The 20930-nt window shown below is 45.1% G+C and overlaps 21 non-coding genes and 1 pseudogene across 21 annotated transcripts; 21 read left to right on the plus strand and 1 right to left on the minus strand.

Moving 5' to 3' along the window:
- Positions 1-100: 100 nt before the first annotated feature.
- Positions 101-264, plus strand: LOC139298269 (U1 spliceosomal RNA). The gene has a single exon (XR_011598554.1). It is a non-coding gene; the product is annotated as a U1 spliceosomal RNA (small nuclear RNA).
- A 494-nt stretch (positions 265-758) lies between these two features.
- On the plus strand, positions 759-921 carry LOC139298305 (U1 spliceosomal RNA). Its single transcript, XR_011598587.1, has one exon. It is a non-coding gene; the product is annotated as a U1 spliceosomal RNA (small nuclear RNA).
- Positions 922-1406: 485 nt separating this feature from the next.
- Positions 1407-1547, plus strand: LOC139298424 (U4 spliceosomal RNA). The gene has a single exon (XR_011598691.1). It is a non-coding gene; the product is annotated as a U4 spliceosomal RNA (small nuclear RNA).
- A 538-nt stretch (positions 1548-2085) lies between these two features.
- Positions 2086-2249, plus strand: LOC139298224 (U1 spliceosomal RNA). The gene has a single exon (XR_011598512.1). It is a non-coding gene; the product is annotated as a U1 spliceosomal RNA (small nuclear RNA).
- Positions 2250-2734: 485 nt separating this feature from the next.
- Positions 2735-2875, plus strand: LOC139298425 (U4 spliceosomal RNA). The gene has a single exon (XR_011598692.1). It is a non-coding gene; the product is annotated as a U4 spliceosomal RNA (small nuclear RNA).
- A 538-nt stretch (positions 2876-3413) lies between these two features.
- Positions 3414-3577, plus strand: LOC139298225 (U1 spliceosomal RNA). The gene has a single exon (XR_011598513.1). It is a non-coding gene; the product is annotated as a U1 spliceosomal RNA (small nuclear RNA).
- A 484-nt stretch (positions 3578-4061) lies between these two features.
- LOC139298426 (U4 spliceosomal RNA) lies at positions 4062-4202 on the plus strand. The gene has a single exon (XR_011598693.1). It is a non-coding gene; the product is annotated as a U4 spliceosomal RNA (small nuclear RNA).
- Positions 4203-4572: 370 nt separating this feature from the next.
- Positions 4573-4729, plus strand: LOC139298319 (U1 spliceosomal RNA). The gene has a single exon (XR_011598600.1). It is a non-coding gene; the product is annotated as a U1 spliceosomal RNA (small nuclear RNA).
- A 494-nt stretch (positions 4730-5223) lies between these two features.
- LOC139298226 (U1 spliceosomal RNA) lies at positions 5224-5387 on the plus strand. The gene has a single exon (XR_011598514.1). It is a non-coding gene; the product is annotated as a U1 spliceosomal RNA (small nuclear RNA).
- Positions 5388-5871: 484 nt separating this feature from the next.
- On the plus strand, positions 5872-6012 carry LOC139298428 (U4 spliceosomal RNA). The gene has a single exon (XR_011598695.1). It is a non-coding gene; the product is annotated as a U4 spliceosomal RNA (small nuclear RNA).
- A 545-nt stretch (positions 6013-6557) lies between these two features.
- On the plus strand, positions 6558-6678 carry LOC139298321 (U1 spliceosomal RNA; annotated as a pseudogene).
- Positions 6679-7162: 484 nt separating this feature from the next.
- On the plus strand, positions 7163-7303 carry LOC139298429 (U4 spliceosomal RNA). Its single transcript, XR_011598696.1, has one exon. It is a non-coding gene; the product is annotated as a U4 spliceosomal RNA (small nuclear RNA).
- A 545-nt stretch (positions 7304-7848) lies between these two features.
- Positions 7849-8012, plus strand: LOC139298301 (U1 spliceosomal RNA). Its single transcript, XR_011598583.1, has one exon. It is a non-coding gene; the product is annotated as a U1 spliceosomal RNA (small nuclear RNA).
- Positions 8013-8506: 494 nt separating this feature from the next.
- LOC139298228 (U1 spliceosomal RNA) lies at positions 8507-8670 on the plus strand. The gene has a single exon (XR_011598516.1). It is a non-coding gene; the product is annotated as a U1 spliceosomal RNA (small nuclear RNA).
- A 484-nt stretch (positions 8671-9154) lies between these two features.
- On the plus strand, positions 9155-9295 carry LOC139298430 (U4 spliceosomal RNA). The gene has a single exon (XR_011598697.1). It is a non-coding gene; the product is annotated as a U4 spliceosomal RNA (small nuclear RNA).
- A 545-nt stretch (positions 9296-9840) lies between these two features.
- Positions 9841-10004, plus strand: LOC139298290 (U1 spliceosomal RNA). Its single transcript, XR_011598573.1, has one exon. It is a non-coding gene; the product is annotated as a U1 spliceosomal RNA (small nuclear RNA).
- A 494-nt stretch (positions 10005-10498) lies between these two features.
- Positions 10499-10662, plus strand: LOC139298238 (U1 spliceosomal RNA). The gene has a single exon (XR_011598525.1). It is a non-coding gene; the product is annotated as a U1 spliceosomal RNA (small nuclear RNA).
- Positions 10663-11146: 484 nt separating this feature from the next.
- Positions 11147-11287, plus strand: LOC139298351 (U4 spliceosomal RNA). Its single transcript, XR_011598622.1, has one exon. It is a non-coding gene; the product is annotated as a U4 spliceosomal RNA (small nuclear RNA).
- Positions 11288-11832: 545 nt separating this feature from the next.
- LOC139298270 (U1 spliceosomal RNA) lies at positions 11833-11996 on the plus strand. Its single transcript, XR_011598555.1, has one exon. It is a non-coding gene; the product is annotated as a U1 spliceosomal RNA (small nuclear RNA).
- Positions 11997-12490: 494 nt separating this feature from the next.
- Positions 12491-12654, plus strand: LOC139298229 (U1 spliceosomal RNA). Its single transcript, XR_011598517.1, has one exon. It is a non-coding gene; the product is annotated as a U1 spliceosomal RNA (small nuclear RNA).
- A 484-nt stretch (positions 12655-13138) lies between these two features.
- LOC139298442 (U4 spliceosomal RNA) lies at positions 13139-13279 on the plus strand. Its single transcript, XR_011598709.1, has one exon. It is a non-coding gene; the product is annotated as a U4 spliceosomal RNA (small nuclear RNA).
- A 6556-nt stretch (positions 13280-19835) lies between these two features.
- LOC139298447 (U4 spliceosomal RNA) lies at positions 19836-19976 on the minus strand. Its single transcript, XR_011598714.1, has one exon. It is a non-coding gene; the product is annotated as a U4 spliceosomal RNA (small nuclear RNA).
- Positions 19977-20930: the final 954 nt, after the last annotated feature.

The raw sequence follows: 20930 nt of genomic DNA on the forward strand, positions 1-20930 counted from the left end.
AGTCACAAAGGCACTGAACTGTGGGATTATGCGTTGTAGGCACCGTCAGCCAGGGTCCAGAGTGTGGGACTGAGCACCCTGTCTGTTACAGTTCCAATTCATACTTACCTGGCTGGGGAGACACCATGATCAAGAAGGTGGTTCACCCAGGGCGAGGCTCGGCCATTGCACTCCGGTTGTGCTGACCCCTGCGAATTCCCCAAATGTGGGAATCTCGACTGCATAATTTCTGGTAGTGGGGGACTGCGTTCGCGCTCTCCCCTGATGGATATGTTGCAAAAAAAACTCACAAACAAATATGTTTGATCCTGTGTTGGACATGCGTAGGAGGCTGATACCCAATATCCACCTTCTGCCTCAGCTTGTGATAGTGGCAATGTCCATTTTGAGAACGTTGGGTACTTTTGCATTATGTCCACAAAGTGGCAGTGTTGCTGTGCAGCAGTGTTTGGCATACACCGTGAAGCTGTGTGTTGACTAATGCAATGTACCTGCGATCCCGTTGGCAGTGGGTGTGGCCTTTTAGATAGGACAAAATGAATTGCGCGCTCTCCTCTGTGAGAATGTCCTTTGTTTGTGGAAGAAATGTGCTCTAGACATTCTTCCATTGCTAGCGTGCTTAGGTCTCAGGCGTTTGTGCAGTTGCTGGGCTGCTCAGAGTCACAAAGGCACTGAACTGTGGGATTATGCGTTGTAGGCACCGTCAGCCAGGGTCCAGAGTGTGGGACTGAGCACCCTGTCTGTTACAGTTCCAATTCATACTTACCTGGCAGGGGAGACACCATGATCAAGAAGGTGGTTCACCCAGGGCGAGGCTCGGCCATTGCACTCCGGTTGTGCTGACCCCTGCGAATTCCCCAAATGTGGGAATTTGACTGCATAATTTCTGGTAGTGGGGGACTGCGTTCGCGCTCTCCCCTGATGGATATGTTGAAGAAAAAGAATCCACAAACAAATGTGTACTTTACTGCTGCGTAAGTGGCCGATAGTAAATATCCACCTCCTGCTTCAGGCTGTGATAGTGGCAATGTTCATTTTGACACCATTGTGTAATCTTGTAATATGTCCACAAAGCGGCAGTGTTGCTGTGCAGCAGTGTCTGGTATACACCATGAAGCTGCGTGTTGATTAATGCAATGTACCATGCGATCCGGTTGGCACGAGAAGTGGGTGTAGCCTTTTAGATTGGACAAAATGAATTGCATGTTCTCCTCTGTGAGAGTGTTCTTTGTTAACAATAGTACACTCACTAAAAAGGAGGGGCTTGTAATCAATAAGCCAATCACACGCAACATAAACATTTCATTGTTTTGAAATGATTGTACACTCAGTAAAGATTGGCAGATGCACCACGTGTGCTGTGACTCATGGACAAGATCCAGGTTTAACTCGCAGCTTCCTTACGTATTCTTGCGCAGAGGCAATTTCATAGTCTATGAAGTTCTGCTGAGACGTGATTATTGCTGGTTGAAAACTTAACCCAATACCCCGCCTGGATGACTTGAAATACAGTCAGCTGTGGCAATTTTTGTTAGTCTCTGAAGAGACTTTACAATTTGTATCAATAGTAAAGCCATATTCAATGAATACTAGTTGGCTACTTCTTGTACCTTGTTATGTGGAAAAGTAAAGAAAAATCAAATGTGTTGTTGTCTGCGCTGTAGGCCAATATCCACCTTCTGCGTTAGCTTGTGATAGTGGCAATGTCCATTTTGAGACCGTTGGGTACTTTTGCATTATGTCCACAAAGTGGCAGTGTTGCTGTGCAGCAGTGTTTGGCATACACCGTGAAGCTGTGTGTTGACTAATGCAATGTACCTGCGATCCCGTTGGCAGTGGGTGTGGCCTTTTAGATAGGACAAAATGAATTGCGCGCTCTCCTCTGTGAGAATGTCCTTTGTTTGTGGAAGAAATGTGCTCTAGACATTCTTCCATTGCTAGCGTGCTTAGGTCTCAGGCGTTTGTGCAGTTGCTGGGCTGCTCAGAGTCACAAAGGCACTGAACTGTGGGATTATGCGTTGTAGGCACCGTCAGCCAGGGTCCAGAGTGTGGGACTGAGCACCCTGTCTGTTACAGTTCCAATTCATACTTACCTGGCAGGGGAGACACCATGATCAAGAAGGTGGTTCACCCAGGGCGAGGCTCGGCCATTGCACTCCGGTTGTGCTGACCCCTGCGAATTCCCCAAATGTGGGAATCTCGACTGCATAATTTCTGGTAGTGGGGGACTGCGTTCGCGCTCTCCCCTGATGGATATGTTGAAGAAAAAGAATCCACAAACAAATGTGTACTTTACTGCTGCGTAAGTGGCCGATAGTAAATATCCACCTCCTGCTTCAGGCTGTGATAGTGGCAATGTTCATTTTGACACCATTGTGTAATCTTGTAATATGTCCACAAAGCGGCAGTGTTGCTGTGCAGCAGTGTCTGGTATACACCATGAAGCTGCGTGTTGACTAATGCAATGTACCATGCGATCCGGTTGGCACGAGAAGTGGGTGTAGCCTTTTAGATTGGACAAAATGAATTGCATGTTCTCCTCTGTGAGAGTGTTCTTTGTTAACAATAGTACACTCACTAAAAAGGAGGGGCTTGTAATCAATAAGCCAATCACACGCAACATAAACATTTCATTGTTTTGAAATGATTGTACACTCAGTAAAGATTGGCAGATGCACCACGTGTGCTGTGACTCATGGACAAGATCCAGGTTTAACTCGCAGCTTCCTTACGTATTCTTGCGCAGAGGCAATTTCATAGTCTATGAAGTTCTGCTGAGACGTGATTATTGCTGGTTGAAAACTTAACCCAATACCCCGCCTGGATGACTTGAAATACAGTCAGCTGTGGCAATTTTTGTTAGTCTCTGAAGAGACTTTACAATTTGTATCAATAGTAAAGCCATATTCAATGAATACTAGTTGGCTACTTCTTGTACCTTGTTATGTGGAAAAGTAAAGAAAAATCAAATGTGTTGTTGTCTGCGCTGTAGGCCAATATCCACCTTCTGCGTTAGCTTGTGATAGTGGCAATGTCCATTTTGAGACCGTTGGGTACTTTTGCATTATGTCCACAAAGTGGCAGTGTTGCTGTGCAGCAGTGTTTGGCATACACCGTGAAGCTGTGTGTTGACTAATGCAATGTACCTGCGATCCCGTTGGCAGTGGGTGTGGCCTTTTAGATAGGACAAAATGAATTGCGCGCTCTCCTCTGTGAGAATGTCCTTTGTTTGTGGAAGAAATGTGCTCTAGACATTCTTCCATTGCTAGCGTGCTTAGGTCTCAGGCGTTTGTGCAGTTGCTGGGCTGCTCAGAGTCACAAAGGCACTGAACTGTGGGATTATGCGCTGTAGGCACCGTCAGCCAGGGTCCAGAGTGTGGGACTGAGCACCCTGTCTGTTACAGTTCCAATTCATACTTACCTGGCAGGGGAGACACCATGATCAAGAAGGTGGTTCACCCAGGGCGAGGCTCGGCCATTGCACTCCGGTTGTGCTGACCCCTGCGAATTCCCCAAATGTGGGAATCTCGACTGCATAATTTCTGGTAGTGGGGGACTGCGTTCGCGCTCTCCCCTGATGGATATGTTGAAGAAAAAGAATCCACAAACAAATGTGTACTTTACTGCTGCGTAAGTGGCCGATAGTAAATATCCACCTCCTGCTTCAGGCTGTGATAGTGGCAATGTTCATTTTGACACCATTGTGTAATCTTGTAATATGTCCACAAAGCGGCAGTGTTGCTGTGCAGCAGTGTCTGGTATACACCATGAAGCTGCGTGTTGACTAATGCAATGTACCTGCGATCCGGTTGGCACGAGAAGTGGGTGTAGCCTTTTAGATTGGACAAAATGAATTGCATGTTCTCCTCTGTGAGAATGTTCTTTGTTAACAATAGTACACTCACTAAAAAGGAGGGGCTTGTAATCAATAAGCCAATCACACGCAACATAAACATTTCATTGTTTTGAAATGATTGTACACTCAGTAAAGATTGGCAGATGCACCACGTGTGCTGTGACTCATGGACAAGATCCAGGTTTAACTCGCAGCTTCCTTACGTATTCTTGCGCAGAGGCAATTTCATAGTCTATGAAGTTCTGCTGAGACGTGATTATTGCTGGTTGAAAACTTAACCCAATACCCCGCCTGGATGACTTGAAATACAGTCAGCTGTGGCAATTTTTGTTAGTCTCTGAAGAGACTTTACAGTTTGTATCAATAGTAAAGCCATATTCAATGAATACTAGTTGGCTACTTCTTGTACCTTGTTATGTGGAAAAGTAAAGAAAAATCAAATGTGTTGTTGTCTGCGCTGTAGGCCAATATCCACCTTCTGCGTTAGCTTGTGATAGTGGCAATGTCCATTTTGAGACCGTTGGGTACTTTTGCATTATGTCCACAAAGTGGCAGTGTTGCTGTGCAGCAGTGTTTGGCATACACCGTGAAGCTGTGTGTTGACTAATGCAATGTACCTGCGATCCCGTTGGCAGCGAGAAGTGGGTGTGGCCTTTTAGATAGGACAAAATGAATTGCGTGCTCTCCTCTGTGAGAATCTCCTTTGTTTGTGGAAGAAATGTGCTCTAGACACCATGATCAAGAAGGTGGTTCATCCAGGGCGAGGCTCGGCCATTGCACTCCGGTTGTGCTGACCCCTGCGAATTCCCCAAATGTGGGAATCTCGACTGCATAATTTCTGGTAGTGGGGGACTGCGTTCGCGCTCTCCCCTGATGGATATGTTGCAAAAAAAACTCACAAACAAATATGGTTGATCCTGTGTTGGACATGCGTAGGAGGTTGATACCCAATATCCACCTTCTGCCTCAGCTTGTGATAGTGGCAATGTCCATTTTGAGAACGTTGGGTACTTTTGCATTATGTCCACAAAGTGGCAGTGTTGCTGTGCAGCAGTGTTTGGCATACACCGTGAAGCTGTGTGTTGACTAATGCAATGTACCTGCGATCCCGTTGGCAGTGGGTGTGGCCTTTTAGATAGGACAAAATGAATTGCGCGCTCTCCTCTGTGAGAATGTCCTTTGTTTGTGGAAGAAATGTGCTCTAGACATTCTTCCATTGCTAGCGTGCTTAGGTCTCAGGCGTTTGTGCAGTTGCTGGGCTGCTCAGAGTCACAAAGGCACTGAACTGTGGGATTATGCGCTGTAGGCACCGTCAGCCAGGGTCCAGAGTGTGGGACTGAGCACCCTGTCTGTTACAGTTCCAATTCATACTTACCTGGCAGGGGAGACACCATGATCAAGAAGGTGGTTCACCCAGGGCGAGGCTCGGCCATTGCACTCCGGTTGTGCTGACCCCTGCGAATTCCCCAAATGTGGGAATCTCGACTGCATAATTTCTGGTAGTGGGGGACTGCGTTCGCGCTCTCCCCTGATGGATATGTTGAAAAAAAAGAATCCACAAACAAATGTGTACTTTACTGCTGCGTAAGTGGCAGATAGTAAATATCCACCTCCTGCTTCAGGCTGTGATAGTGGCAATGTTCATTTTGACACCATTGTGTAATCTTGTAATATGTCCACAAAGCGGCAGTGTTGCTGTGCAGCAGTGTCTGGTATACACCATGAAGCTGCGTGTTGACTAATGCAATGTACCTGCGATCCGGTTGGCACGAGAAGTGGGTGTAGCCTTTTAGATTGGACAAAATGAATTGCATGTTCTCCTCTGTGAGAATGTTCTTTGTTAACAATAGTACACTCACTAAAAAGGAGGGGCTTGTAATCAATAAGCCAATCACACGCAACATAAACATTTCATTGTTTTGAAATGATTGTACACTCAGTAAAGATTGGCAGATGCACCACGTGTGCTGTGACTCATGGACAAGATCCAGGTTTAACTCGCAGCTTCCTTACGTATTCTTGCGCAGAGGCAATTTCATAGTCTATGAAGTTCTGCTGAGACGTGATTATTGCTGGTTGAAAACTTAACCCAATACCCCGCCTGGATGACTTGAAATACAGTCAGCTGTGGCAATTTTTGTTAGTCTCTGAAGAGACTTTACAGTTTGTATCAATAGTAAAGCCATATTCAATGAATACTAGTTGGCTACTTCTTGTACCTTGTTATGTGGAAAAGTAAAGAAAAATCAAATGTGTTGTTGTCTGCGCTGTAGGCCAATATCCACCTTCTGCGTTAGCTTGTGATAGTGGCAATGTCCATTTTGAGACCGTTGGGTACTTTTGCATTATGTCCACAAAGTGGCAGTGTTGCTGTGCAGCAGTGTTTGGCATACACCGTGAAGCTGTGTGTTGACTAATGCAATGTACCTGCGATCCCGTTGGCAGCGAGAAGTGGGTGTGGCCTTTTAGATAGGACAAAATGAATTGCGTGCTCTCCTCTGTGAGAATCTCCTTTGTTTGTGGAAGAAATGTGCTCTAGACATTCTTCCATTGCTAGCGTGCTTAGGTCTCAGGCGTTTGTGCAGTTGCTGGGCTGCTCAGAGTCACAAAGGCACTGAACTGTGGGATTATGCGTTGTAGGCACCGTCAGCCAGGGTCCAGAGTGTGGGACTGAGCACCCTGTCTGTTACAGTTCCAATTCATACTTACCTGGCAGGGGAGACACCATGATCAAGAAGGTGGTTCACTGCGAATTCCCCAAATGTGGGAATCTCGACTGCATAATTTCTGGTAGTGGGGGACTGCGTTCGCGCTCTCCCCTGATGGATATGTTGAAGAAAAAGAATCCACAAACAAATGTGTACTTTACTGCTGCGTAAGTGGCCGATAGTAAATATCCACCTCCTGCTTCAGACTGTGATAGTGGCAATGTTCATTTTGACACCATTGTGTAATCTTGTAATATGTCCACAAAGCGGCAGTGTTGCTGTGCAGCAGTGTCTGGTATACACCATGAAGCTGCGTGTTGACTAATGCAATGTACCTGCGATCCGGTTGGCACGAGAAGTGGGTGTAGCCTTTTAGATTGGACAAAATGAATTGCATGTTCTCCTCTGTGAGAATGTTCTTTGTTAACAATAGTACACTCACTAAAAAGGAGGGGCTTGTAATCAATAAGCCAATCACACGCAACATAAACATTTCATTGTTTTGAAATGATTGTACACTCAGTAAAGATTGGCAGATGCACCACGTGTGCTGTGACTCATGGACAAGATCCAGGTTTAACTCGCAGCTTCCTTACGTATTCTTGCGCAGAGGCAATTTCATAGTCTATGAAGTTCTGCTGAGACGTGATTATTGCTGGTTGAAAACTTAACCCAATACCCCGCCTGGATGACTTGAAATACAGTCAGCTGTGGCAATTTTTGTTAGTCTCTGAAGAGACTTTACAATTTGTATCAATAGTAAAGCCATATTCAATGAATACTAGTTGGCTACTTCTTGTACCTTGTTATGTGGAAAAGTAAAGAAAAATCAAATGTGTTGTTGTCTGCGCTGTAGGCCAATATCCACCTTCTGCGTTAGCTTGTGATAGTGGCAATGTCCATTTTGAGACCGTTGGGTACTTTTGCATTATGTCCACAAAGTGGCAGTGTTGCTGTGCAGCAGTGTTTGGCATACACCGTGAAGCTGTGTGTTGACTAATGCAATGTACCTGCGATCCCGTTGGCAGCGAGAAGTGGGTGTGGCCTTTTAGATAGGACAAAATGAATTGCGTGCTCTCCTCTGTGAGAATCTCCTTTGTTTGTGGAAGAAATGTGCTCTAGACATTCTTCCATTGCTAGCGTGCTTAGGTCTCAGGCGTTTGTGCAGTTGCTGGGCTGCTCAGAGTCACAAAGGCACTGAACTGTGGGATTATGCGTTGTAGGCACCGTCAGCCAGGGTCCAGAGTGTGGGACTGAGCACCCTGTCTGTTACAGTTCCAATTCATACTTACCTGGCTGGGGAGACACCATGATCAAGAAGGTGGTTCACCCAGGGCGAGGCTCGGCCATTGCACTCCGGTTGTGCTGACCCCTGCGAATTCCCCAAATGTGGGAATCTTGACTGCATAATTTCTGGTAGTGGGGGACTGCGTTCGCGCTCTCCCCTGATGGATATGTTGCAAAAAAAACTCACAAACAAATATGTTTGATCCTGTGTTGGACATGCGTAGGAGGCTGATACCCAATATCCACCTTCTGCCTCAGCTTGTGATAGTGGCAATGTCCATTTTGAGAACGTTGGGTACTTTTGCATTATGTCCACAAAGTGGCAGTGTTGCTGTGCAGCAGTGTTTGGCATACACCGTGAAGCTGTGTGTTGACTAATGCAATGTACCTGCGATCCCGTTGGCAGTGGGTGTGGCCTTTTAGATAGGACAAAATGAATTGCGCGCTCTCCTCTGTGAGAATGTCCTTTGTTTGTGGAAGAAATGTGCTTTAGACATTCTTCCATTGCTAGCGTGCTTAGGTCTCAGGCGTTTGTGCAGTTGCTGGGCTGCTCAGAGTCACAAAGGCACTGAACTGTGGGATTATGCGTTGTAGGCACCGTCAGCCAGGGTCCAGAGTGTGGGACTGAGCACCCTGTCTGTTACAGTTCCAATTCATACTTACCTGGCAGGGGAGACACCATGATCAAGAAGGTGGTTCACCCAGGGCGAGGCTCGGCCATTGCACTCCGGTTGTGCTGACCCCTGCGAATTCCCCAAATGTGGGAATCTCGACTGCATAATTTCTGGTAGTGGGGGACTGCGTTCGCGCTCTCCCCTGATGGATATGTTGAAGAAAAAGAATCCACAAACAAATGTGTACTTTACTGCTGCGTAAGTGGCCGATAGTAAATATCCACCTCCTGCTTCAGGCTGTGATAGTGGCAATGTTCATTTTGACACCATTGTGTAATCTTGTAATATGTCCACAAAGCGGCAGTGTTGCTGTGCAGCAGTGTCTGGTATACACCATGAAGCTGCGTGTTGACTAATGCAATGTACCTGCGATCCGGTTGGCACGAGAAGTGGGTGTAGCCTTTTAGATTGGACAAAATGAATTGCATGTTCTCCTCTGTGAGAATGTTCTTTGTTAACAATAGTACACTCACTAAAAAGGAGGGGCTTGTAATCAATAAGCCAATCACACGCAACATAAACATTTCATTGTTTTGAAATGATTGTACACTCAGTAAAGATTGGCAGATGCACCACGTGTGCTGTGACTCATGGACAAGATCCAGGTTTAACTCGCAGCTTCCTTACGTATTCTTGCGCAGAGGCAATTTCATAGTCTATGAAGTTCTGCTGAGACGTGATTATTGCTGGTTGAAAACTTAACCCAATACCCCGCCTGGATGACTTGAAATACAGTCAGCTGTGGCAATTTTTGTTAGTCTCTGAAGAGACTTTACAATTTGTATCAATAGTAAAGCCATATTCAATGAATACTAGTTGGCTACTTCTTGTACCTTGTTATGTGGAAAAGTAAAGAAAAATCAAATGTGTTGTTGTCTGCGCTGTAGGCCAATATCCACCTTCTGCGTTAGCTTGTGATAGTGGCAATGTCCATTTTGAGACCGTTGGGTACTTTTGCATTATGTCCACAAAGTGGCAGTGTTGCTGTGCAGCAGTGTTTGGCATACACCGTGAAGCTGTGTGTTGACTAATGCAATGTACCTGCGATCCCGTTGGCAGCGAGAAGTGGGTGTGGCCTTTTAGATAGGACAAAATGAATTGCGTGCTCTCCTCTGTGAGAATCTCCTTTGTTTGTGGAAGAAATGTGCTCTAGACATTCTTCCATTGCTAGCGTGCTTAGGTCTCAGGCGTTTGTGCAGTTGCTGGGCTGCTCAGAGTCACAAAGGCACTGAACTGTGGGATTATGCGTTGTAGGCACCGTCAGCCAGGGTCCAGAGTGTGGGACTGAGCACCCTGTCTGTTACAGTTCCAATTCATACTTACCTGGCTGGGGAGACACCATGATCAAGAAGGTGGTTCACCCAGGGCGAGGCTCGGCCATTGCACTCCGGTTGTGCAGACCCCTGCGAATTCCCCAAATGTGGGAATCTCGACTGCATAATTTCTGGTAGTGGGGGACTGCGTTCGCGCTCTCCCCTGATGGATATGTTGCAAAAAAAACTCACAAACAAATATCTTTGATCCTGTGTTGGACATGCGTAGGAGGCTGATACCCAATATCCACCTTCTGCCTCAGCTTGTGATAGTGGCAATGTCCATTTTGAGAACGTTGGGTACTTTTGCATTATGTCCACAAAGTGGCAGTGTTGCTGTGCAGCAGTGTTTGGCATACACCGTGAAGCTGTGTGTTGACTAATGCAATGTACCTGCGATCCCGTTGGCAGTGGGTGTGGCCTTTTAGATAGGACAAAATGAATTGCGTGCTCTCCTCTGTGAGAATCTCCTTTGTTTGTGGAAGAAATGTGCTCTAGACATTCTTCCATTGCTAGCATGCTTAGGTCTCAGGCGTTTGTGCAGTTGCTGGGCTGCTCAGAGTCACAAAGGCACTGAACTGTGGGATTATGCGTTGTAGGCACCGTCAGCCAGGGTCCAGAGTGTGGGACTGAGCACCCTGTCTGTTACAGTTCCAATTCATACTTACCTGGCTGGGGAGACACCATGATCAAGAAGGTGGTTCACCCAGGGCGAGGCTCGGCCATTGCACTCCGGTTGTGCTGACCCCTGCGAATTCCCCAAATGTGGGAATCTCGACTGCATAATTTCTGGTAGTGGGGGACTGCGTTCGCGCTGTCCCCTGATGGATATGTTGAAGAAAAAGAATCCACAAACAAATGTGTACTTTACTGCTGCGTAAGTGGCCGATAGTAAATATCCACCTCCTGCTTCAGGCTGTGATAGTGGCAATGTTCATTTTGACACCATTGTGTAATCTTGTAATATGTCCACAAAGCGGCAGTGTTGCTGTGCAGCAGTGTCTGGTATACACCATGAAGCTGCGTGTTGACTAATGCAATGTACCTGCGATCCGGTTGGCACGAGAAGTGGGTGTAGCCTTTTAGATTGGACAAAATGAATTGCATGTTCTCCTCTGTGAGAATGTTCTTTGTTAACAATAGTACACTCACTAAAAAGGAGGGGCTTGTAATCAATAAGCCAATCACACGCAACATAAACATTTCATTGTTTTGAAATGATTGTACACTCAGTAAAGATTGGCAGATGCACCACGTGTGCTGTGACTCATGGACAAGATCCAGGTTTAACTCGCAGCTTCCTTACGTATTCTTGCGCAGTGGCAATTTCATAGTCTATGAAGTTCTGCTGAGACGTGATTATTGCTGGTTGAAAACTTAACCCAATACCCCGCCTGGATGACTTGAAATACAGTCAGCTGTGGCAATTTTTGTTAGTCTCTGAAGAGACTTTACAATTTGTATCAATAGTAAAGCCATATTCAATGAATACTAGTTGGCTACTTCTTGTACCTTGTTATGTGGAAAAGTAAAGAAAAATCAAATGTGTTGTTGTCTGCGCTGTAGGCCAATATCCACCTTCTGCGTTAGCTTGTGATAGTGGCAATGTCCATTTTGAGACCGTTGGGTACTTTTGCATTATGTCCACAAAGTGGCAGTGTTGCTGTGCAGCAGTGTTTGGCATACACCGTGAAGCTGTGTGTTGACTAATGCAATGTACCTGCGATCCCGTTGGCAGCGAGAAGTGGGTGTGGCCTTTTAGATAGGACAAAATGAATTGCGTGCTCTCCTCTGTGAGAATCTCCTTTGTTTGTGGAAGAAATGTGCTCTAGACATTCTTCCATTGCTAGCATGCTTAGGTCTCAGGCGTTTGTGCAGTTGCTGGGCTGCTCAGAGTCACAAAGGCACTGAACTGTGGGATTATGCGTTGTAGGCACCGTCAGCCAGGGTCCAGAGTGTGGGACTGAGCACCCTGTCTGTTACAGTTCCAATTCATACTTACCTGGCTGGGGAGACACCATGATCAAGAAGGTGGTTCACCCAGGGCGAGGCTCGGCCATTGCACTCCGGTTGTGCTGACCCCTGCGAATTCCCCAAATGTGGGAATCTCGACTGCATAATTTCTGGTAGTGGGGGACTGCGTTCGCGCTCTCCCCTGATGGATATGTTGCAAAAAAAACTCACAAACAAATATGTTTGATCCTGTGTTGGACATGCGTAGGAGGCTGATACCCAATATCCACCTTCTGCCTCAGCTTGTGATAGTGGCAATGTCCATTTTGAGAACGTTGGGTACTTTTGCATTATGTCCACAAAGTGGCAGTGTTGCTGTGCAGCAGTGTTTGGCATACACCGTGAAGCTGTGTGTTGACTAATGCAATGTACCTGCGATCCCGTTGGCAGTGGGTGTGGCCTTTTAGATAGGACAAAATGAATTGCGCGCTCTCCTCTGTGAGAATGTCCTTTGTTTGTGGAAGAAATGTGCTCTAGACATTCTTCCATTGCTAGCGTGCTTAGGTCTCAGGCGTTTGTGCAGTTGCTGGGCTGCTCAGAGTCACAAAGGCACTGAACTGTGGGATTATGCGTTGTAGGCACCGTCAGCCAGGGTCCAGAGTGTGGGACTGAGCACCCTGTCTGTTACAGTTCCAATTCATACTTACCTGGCAGGGGAGACACCATGATCAAGAAGGTGGTTCACCCAGGGCGAGGCTCGGCCATTGCACTCCGGTTGTGCTGACCCCTGCGAATTCCCCAAATGTGGGAATCTCGACTGCATAATTTCTGGTAGTGGGGGACTGCGTTCGCGCTCTCCCCTGATGGATATGTTGAAGAAAAAGAATCCACAAACAAATGTGTACTTTACTGCTGCGTAAGTGGCCGATAGTAAATATCCACCTCCTGCTTCAGGCTGTGATAGTGGCAATGTTCATTTTGACACCATTGTGTAATCTTGTAATATGTCCACAAAGCGGCAGTGTTGCTGTGCAGCAGTGTCTGGTATACACCATGAAGCTGCGTGTTGACTAATGCAATGTACCTGCGATCCGGTTGGCACGAGAAGTGGGTGTAGCCTTTTAGATTGGACAAAATGAATTGCATGTTCTCCTCTGTGAGAATGTTCTTTGTTAACAATAGTACACTCACTAAAAAGGAGGGGCTTGTAATCAATAAGCCAATCACACGCAACATAAACATTTCATTGTTTTGAAATGATTGTACACTCAGTAAAGATTGGCAGATGCACCACGTGTGCTGTGACTCATGGACAAGATCCAGGTTTAACTCGCAGCTTCCTTACGTATTCTTGCGCAGAGGCAATTTCATAGTCTATGAAGTTCTGCTGAGACGTGATTATTGCTGGTTGAAAACTTAACCCAGTACCCCGCCTGGATGACTTGAAATACAGTCAGCTGTGGCAATTTTTGTTAGTCTCTGAAGAGACTTTACAATTTGTATCAATAGTAAAGCCATATTCAATGAATACTAGTTGGCTACTTCTTGTACCTTGTTATGTGGAAAAGTAAAGAAAAATCAAATGTGTTGTTGTCTGCGCTGTAGGCCAATATCCACCTTCTGCGTTAGCTTGTGATAGTGGCAATGTCCATTTTGAGACCGTTGGGTACTTTTGCATTATGTCCACAAAGTGGCAGTGTTGCTGTGCAGCAGTGTTTGGCATACACCGTGAAGCTGTGTGTTGACTAATGCAATGTACCTGCGATCCCGTTGGCAGTGGGTGTGGCCTTTTAGATAGGACAAAATGAATTGCGTGCTCTCCTCTGTGAGAATGTCCTTTGTTTGTGGAAGAAATGTGCTCTAGACATTCTTCCATTGCTAGCGTGCTTAGGTCTCAGGCGTTTGTGCAGTTGCTGGGCTGCTCAGAGTCACAAAGGCACTGAACTGTGGGATTATGCGTTGTAGGCACCGTCAGCCAGGGTCCAGAGTGTGGGACTGAGCACCCTGTCTGTTACAGTTCCAATTCATACTTACCTGGCAGGGGAGACACCATGATCAAGAAGGTGGTTCACCCAGGATTTTGTTGCAGTCGTGCGGTGTAAGGGGCGCAACAAAGTGCTTTGTAGCGAAATGCTTATGTGTGCATAATGGCTTCAGGCGGGATACAAACCCATTGCAGGAACGCTGTCAGTTTTGATCTTCAAGATGAGCTTCAGATGGACCGTCTGCAATTCAGCAGGCATGTCTTGCAGAAAGAATTGGGCTTTGCAACAAACCAGCTAGAATATATTTTTGCTTACCCGGGGAAGAAGATCTTTGAAGTTGTCTTTACCACCAATCAGCACTTTGAAAACTGCCTGGAAAAGGTTTGAAAAAAAGAAAAGATCTGCACCAAGCTTCAACAAGATCACCATGATGCCTCTTGCAGAAAGGGATCTCTGGACTGTTCATGTCATGATTTTCTCAGAAAAAGTCAGAAATCATGGTGTATGGACCTGGATGGCAAGGTACTGTGAAGTTCTCACTGCAACTGAAGTAATGGACATTGATGGAATAAAAACAGGCACCAGGCGATTCCAAGTGCGCCTAACAAGAAAGGAAGGACAATTGCAACATATCCCAAACTCCATACAGCTGGGAGCCTTTAGGGGTTCTGTTTACTACTACGGGCAGTCAAAACAATGCAGGAAATGTGGCAGTTTGGACCACCTTGCAGCCACCTGTAGTCAGGACATATGCAGGAACTGCAAAGCAACTGATCATACAACAGCACAGTGTCCAACCCCTGTCAAGTGCAATCTCTGTTCCTCTACCAGCCATCGCTTTAAAGACTGCCTACAATCCTACTCCAACCGAGTGAAGCTATCCTCTACCCAAATTATCGCAACCCCAATGGAGGCACAAGCAACGGAACAACCTGATCTTCAGACGGCATCCTCTTCAGACATTAACACAGCTCTTCTGTCAACACATACAGCCCCCCAGCAGCACCCCAGGGAAGAACCCATAATGGACCAGGAGGAAGTGGCATCAGATGTTGAGACCATCGTGGACTGGAGTGCGGAACCAGCAGATGAAGTCCCGTTGGCAGCGAGAAGTGGGTGTGGCCTTTTAGATAGCACAAAATGAATTGCGTGCTCTGCTCTGTGAGAATGTCCTTTGTTTGTGGAAGAAAAGACTGTTACAGTTCCAATTCATACTTACCTGGCAGGGGAGACACCATGGTCAAGAAGGTGGTTCACCCAGATCTGCTAACCACGGCCATAGAATTTTCCATACTCTTTGTGAACTGGGGCATCACCAAAAAAGGTGGCTTACATTTTCATCACTGTGACAGTTCACTCTGGGACATTTGTCACTGTGAGAGCATTGCCTCTTTTTCAGGGAAGTCTTTGTTGGGAAGCAATTATGGACTGCTTTCCAAGCCAAATCCTTATGTGCATTAAAAAGGAATGGCAGGTTAACATTTTTCCATATTCTAATGCACTGGCTTTCTGATAAGGTTCCGACTGGTACTAGGCCTGAGGTCTGAGGTGAAAGACTATTTTCAACAATAGCCCTGTTCACATAGCCTGTACAAGGCTTTTCTAGGTTGGCTAACTTAAATAGTGTCATGGCTTTGTCATACAACGTTGGTCTTGTCTCTGCATGGGGGGTATCTAGAGGAGGTCTTCTACCCATTCCAGTAAGGATCTTTTGGCCCACCCAAAACTTTGCAAAGTTTGTCCAGAGGCTGGTGTTTTCTTTATTTAAAACAGCATTCAAAATTGGTGTTAAGAATAAAGCTTCTAGTTTAACCCCCAACTCTGGAACTGCCTTCCCACCTTCATCTAAGGATTTGTACATAATCTTTCTTTTAACATACTCTGCTTTGAACCCCAAATGAATTGGAATATGGATCTTTTCAGACATGTTTGAAATAATCTTGGTACTGGCAGAGTGGCGGCCAGATGGGTGATTGAGGCCAAGACTTCTGCCTTAATAACTAGAATTTTGCCTGTGAATGTAAGGTCCCTATCTTCCCACCTTAGAAGCTTTCCTTTGATTGATGGAAGTCTTGCTTCCCAATTTACATTTTCCATGCCCCTTCCTATCTCAATTCCTAAAATTTTCACTCTTTCTTCTTTTACTACTATCCCCAGATCGGCTTTATGCTCTTTTCAGTTAAGGTACAGAATCTCACTCTTGGGTCTATTTAATTTGGCTCCTGATGCAAGGGAAAACTGCTCGCACCACCCAAGAGCACCAAAAAGTGACCTATTGTCTGAACATATGATTGTAATATCATCCATGTACAAGGATACCTTTGCTTCTTTCCCACTGCTACCTGGGACAAGGAGGCCATGAATAGAATGGTCCTGTCTTATTCCATAAGCCAGTGGTTCCATAGCCAAAACAAACAAAATTACAGATAATGGGGAACCTTGCCTGACCCCTGATGAAACCATAAAGGGTTCTGTAATATGACCATTTAGGATAACTTTACTCCAGCAGTCTGTATACAATAGATTAACCCAGGCTCTCACCTTTGAGCCAAACCCAAAATGAACCAAAACTTCTTTTAAATAATCATGGTTTATCCTATCAAAGGCTTTTTCTAAGTCAAGACCAGAGATGCACATTGGTAGCCTACGGTCCATAGCATACAGGTAGGAGTCTCTGACTAGGGCGAGGCTGTCTCTGATGGATCTTCCGGGTATTGCACATGTCTGATGGACTTCTACTATGTTGTCTACCATTCCCTGCATTCGAAAAAATAATACTTTTGCCAAAATCTTTCTGTCCTCACCAAGTAATGTAAGTGGACGCCAGTTCTCTATGTCTTTTTTGTCACCTTTTTTAAACAATAGAGAAATTGTTTCTTCTCTTAGGGACGATGGTAAACTACCCACAAGGAGGCTCTCATATATATGTACATTTTTAAAAGATGGACTTTTAATTCAGACCAAAAGGTCATGTAGAATTCTTTTGGCAAGCCATCTGCCCCCGGGGTTTTGTTATTCTGCAAGCTTTCAACAGCTCTGGTCAATTCATCTAAAGATAAATCACCCTCAAGCTCACCGTTATAGTCATTGGCATTATTTTTATCTTTGGATAAGAGATTCGCCAAGGCCGCTTGGTCTACGTCCTCACTTCTGTAGAGGTCTGAGTAAAAGGTGTGTACACTGGTAAGTATTTCTTCAATTTTTGTCTCTTTGGTCCCATTTTTATCTTTAAGTGAATACATGATGTTTCTAGGTCGTGCTAATTTTCTGAAAAAATACCTTGAACATTTTTCATTATTTTCCATTTGAAGTACTCGACTTCGTGTTAGTAGCCCACGGCTTGCTGCTGCAGCGAGTCGTAACATCTCCCTCTTGAGTTTTGCAATGTCTTCTTCAACATCAAAACCTTCATGAGCCATTGTATACAGACGCTGTAGCTTTGCCTGCTGATTTTTAAGCTTATATCATTTTTTCTTAGCTGCTCTTTTACCCTCCGCAATGAAGAAGCTCCTTGTTTGGACTTTGATTTCTTCCCACCATTCTCCCACGGAATTGAAAGCAGCCTGAATAGATGACCATTGGTTAATCTTTTCCTTGAACCTTCCCACCACATAATTGTCTTCCAGGAGGGATATATTTAACTTCCAGAGGCCTCTACCTCTTTTTTCTTTATCTTTAAAGTCAAGGGAGCACTCAACTTTTGCATGATCAGAGAAGAAGATGGGTTTAACTGATGCGTTGGATACCAGCAGTCCCTTGGATGTCAGTATAAAGTCTATTCTGGAGTGTGTTCTACCATTTGACCAAGTATACCCAGGTATGTTTGGGTTTATTGTACGGTAAGTATCTGTTAGTTTGAAATCTTGTATTAAGTTTTTAAGTGCTTCTGAGCTGGAATCCAGCTTTACCAAGGTTGTCATTAATCTTTTTTATCCACCACACAGTTAAAATCTCCGCCCAAGATGATTTCCCTTCCACATACAAGGAGGAGCTGGATTGCTTTCAGAATATCGTTATACGTTCTCTGAGCTCAGCGGAGCAATAAACATTGTTTATTCTTAAGTTGACATTATGCCACCTAACATCTACACAGAGGAGTCTACCGTCTATTATGCGTCTTACACTTTGTATGTGGAAATCCTGCCCCTTAAACAAGATTGCGACCCCTGATGTTCGATTTTTATTATCTCCTGACCATACTGATTGACCATGGCTCCATCTGTCCTCAAAGACCTTGTAGTTTTCCCTGTATCTTATGTTACATTCCTGAAGCAGGAAGATGTCATTATTCTCTGAACGTAGAAATGTAAAAGCTGACAGACATTTCACAGGGTCATTTAGGCCTCTTGTGTTTAAAGAGGCAACAGAGAGAGGGGCCATTTGGGTCAAAGGAGTGTCTTAGAGTCAAAACTGGGACATCTTCTTTGGCTTCTTCTTCTTTGACTTAATAGTCTTATCTTTAATTGGATGTGTGTGTTTGATTGATGTAGCAGAAGAGAAGGCAACTACATCATTAAGCTCAAGGAAGGGGCTGGATGTGGGGGATGCAATGGGCCAGGTTTCTCAGGACAGAACAGATGTAAATGTAGGGGAAGATTCACCTGAAAGGGGTGATTCCTGATGTCGTTTCCTTGATGGTGAACCATGCGAGTCTTGGCCCAGATTGGTCTCGATGAGCGTTGATGAAGGGGCCTTCGCCTGTTCTTTATCCAGGAGGTCCACCTTGGGCTCTTCTTTACCTTGGGCAAGAGGTGAGGGAAGGCCTGCCATCAGAGTCTCCAACATGTTCTCCCTGAAGAGATATTGGAGCCATGTCCTTTCTGACCGTAGGCTCTACTTCCGAGACTGCTTGCGGGATAGAATAGGCGGCCATAGTGGAGGGGGTATAGGGCATATCGATGACTTCATCTGCTGGTTCCGCACTCCAGTCCAAGATGGTCTCAACATCTGATGCCACTTCCTCCTGGTCCATTATGGGTTCTTCCCTGGGGTGCTGCTGGGGGGCTGTATGTGTTGACAGAAGAGCTGTGTTAATGTCTGAAGAGGATGCCGTCTGAAGATCAGGTTGTTCCGTTGCTTGTCCCTCCATTGGGGTTGCCATAATTTGGGTAGAGGATAGCTTCACTCGGTTGGAGTAGGATTGTGGGCAGTCTTTAAAGCGATGGCTGGTAGAGGAACAGAGATTGCACTTGACAGGGGTTGGACACTGTGCTGTTGTATGATCAGTTGCTTTGCAGTTCCTGCATATGTGCTGACTACAGGTGGCTGCAAGGTGGTCCAAGCTGTCACATTTCCTGCATTCTTTTGGCTGCCCGTAGTAGTAAACCGAACCCCTAAAGGCTCCCAGCTGTATGGAGTTTGGGATATGTTGCAACTGTCCTTCCTTTCTTCTTAGGCGCACTTGGAATCGCCTGGTGCCTGTTTTTATTCCATCAATGTCTATTACTTCAGTTGCAGTGAGAACTTCACAGTACCTTGCCATCCAGGTCCATACATCTTGATTTCTGACTTTTTCTGAGAAAATCATGACATGAACAGTCCTGAGATCCCTTTCTGCAAGAGGTATCATGGTGATCTTGTTGAAGCTTGGTGCAGATCTTTTCTTTTTTTCAAACCTTTCCAGGCAGTTTTCAAAGTGCTGATTGGTGGTAAAGATAACTTCAAAGATCTTCTTCCCTGGGTAAGCAAAAATATATTCTAGCTGGTTTGTTGCAAACCCCAATTCTTTCTGCAAGACATGCCTGCTGAATTGCAGACGGTCCATCTGAAGCTCATCTTGAAGATCAAAACGGACAGCATTCCTGCGATGGGTTTGTATCCCGCCTGATCGCCAGCAACACTGCCACTTTGTGGACATAATACAAAAGTACCCAACGGTCTCAAAATGGACATTGCCACTATCACAAGCTGACGCAGAAGGTGGATATTGGCCTCCAGCGCAAATCCAGCGCAGACAACAACACATTTGATTTTTGTTTACTTTTCCACATAACAAGGTACAAGAAGTAGCCAGCTACTATTCATTGATTTAGGCTTTACTATTGATACAAATTGTAAAGTCTCTTCAGAAACTAACAAAAATTGCCACAGCTGACTGTATTTCAAGTCATCCAGGCGGGGTATTGGGTTGAGTTTTCAACCAGTAATAATCACGTCTCAGCAGAACTTCATAGACTATGAAATTGCCTCTGCGAAAGGATGCTGAAGACAGCTGCGAGTTAAACCTGGATCTGGTCCAAGAGTCACAGCACATGGGGTGCATTTGTCAAACTTAGTAAATTACTGTACTGAGTGTACAGTCATTTCAAAACAATGAAATGTTGATGTTGCGTGTGATTGCCTTAATTATTACAAGCCCCTCCTTTTTAGTGAGTGTACTATGGTTAACAAAGAACATTCTCACAGAAGAGAACATGCAATTCATTTTGTCCTATCTAAAAGGCCACACCCACTTCTCGCTGCCAACGGGATCGCAGGTACATTGCATTAGTCAACACGCAGCTTCACGATGCATGCCAGACACTGCTGCACAGCAACACTGCCGCTTTGTGGACATACTATGAAAGTAATCAATGGTCTCAAAATAAACAATACCACTATCCTCCTGAGACCCGGCCCATTCATTTATGTCCTTTATAATGGACATTTTGTTCACCTGTATCTTTCTTAAGTATTTGGAGTTACCCTTCCAAGTCCTATAGTATTCTGTAGGGGACATCCTGGGCTTTCCAGTGATGTGTCATGTGATGGGTTTGCATGCTGGGAACTTTACTTTTTTCCTCTATCAAGATGGCTGCCATACCAACAACCACATTTTATGGAAAGAGGAGAGGCAAGTCAAATATTCTTTATCTATTGCTATTTTTACCATGATAATTATATATATTCTTGTTCATAAACATGTTAAGAACAATATTTTTACATCTGAAAACAGTTTCATTATTTCTGTTTTGAAATAACAGGCATTTAATGAATGTCAACTGTAGTGGACACCAGGACCATTTTAATGTACTTAATGACTGCACATTGTTGTAAGAGAAAGAAGTGAAGCAGAGAGGATTCTGTACCGGATAGTAGAGGGAGATTCAGATTTGGAGCTTTCAGATGAGGAAAAGGATGAGGAGGATGAGTATCAGCCTGTGATAGGTGAAGAT

This window comes from Enoplosus armatus, chromosome 15 (genome assembly GCF_043641665.1).
Source record: "Enoplosus armatus isolate fEnoArm2 chromosome 15, fEnoArm2.hap1, whole genome shotgun sequence".
In the NCBI taxonomy this organism is placed as follows: Eukaryota; Metazoa; Chordata; class Actinopteri; order Centrarchiformes; family Enoplosidae; genus Enoplosus; species Enoplosus armatus.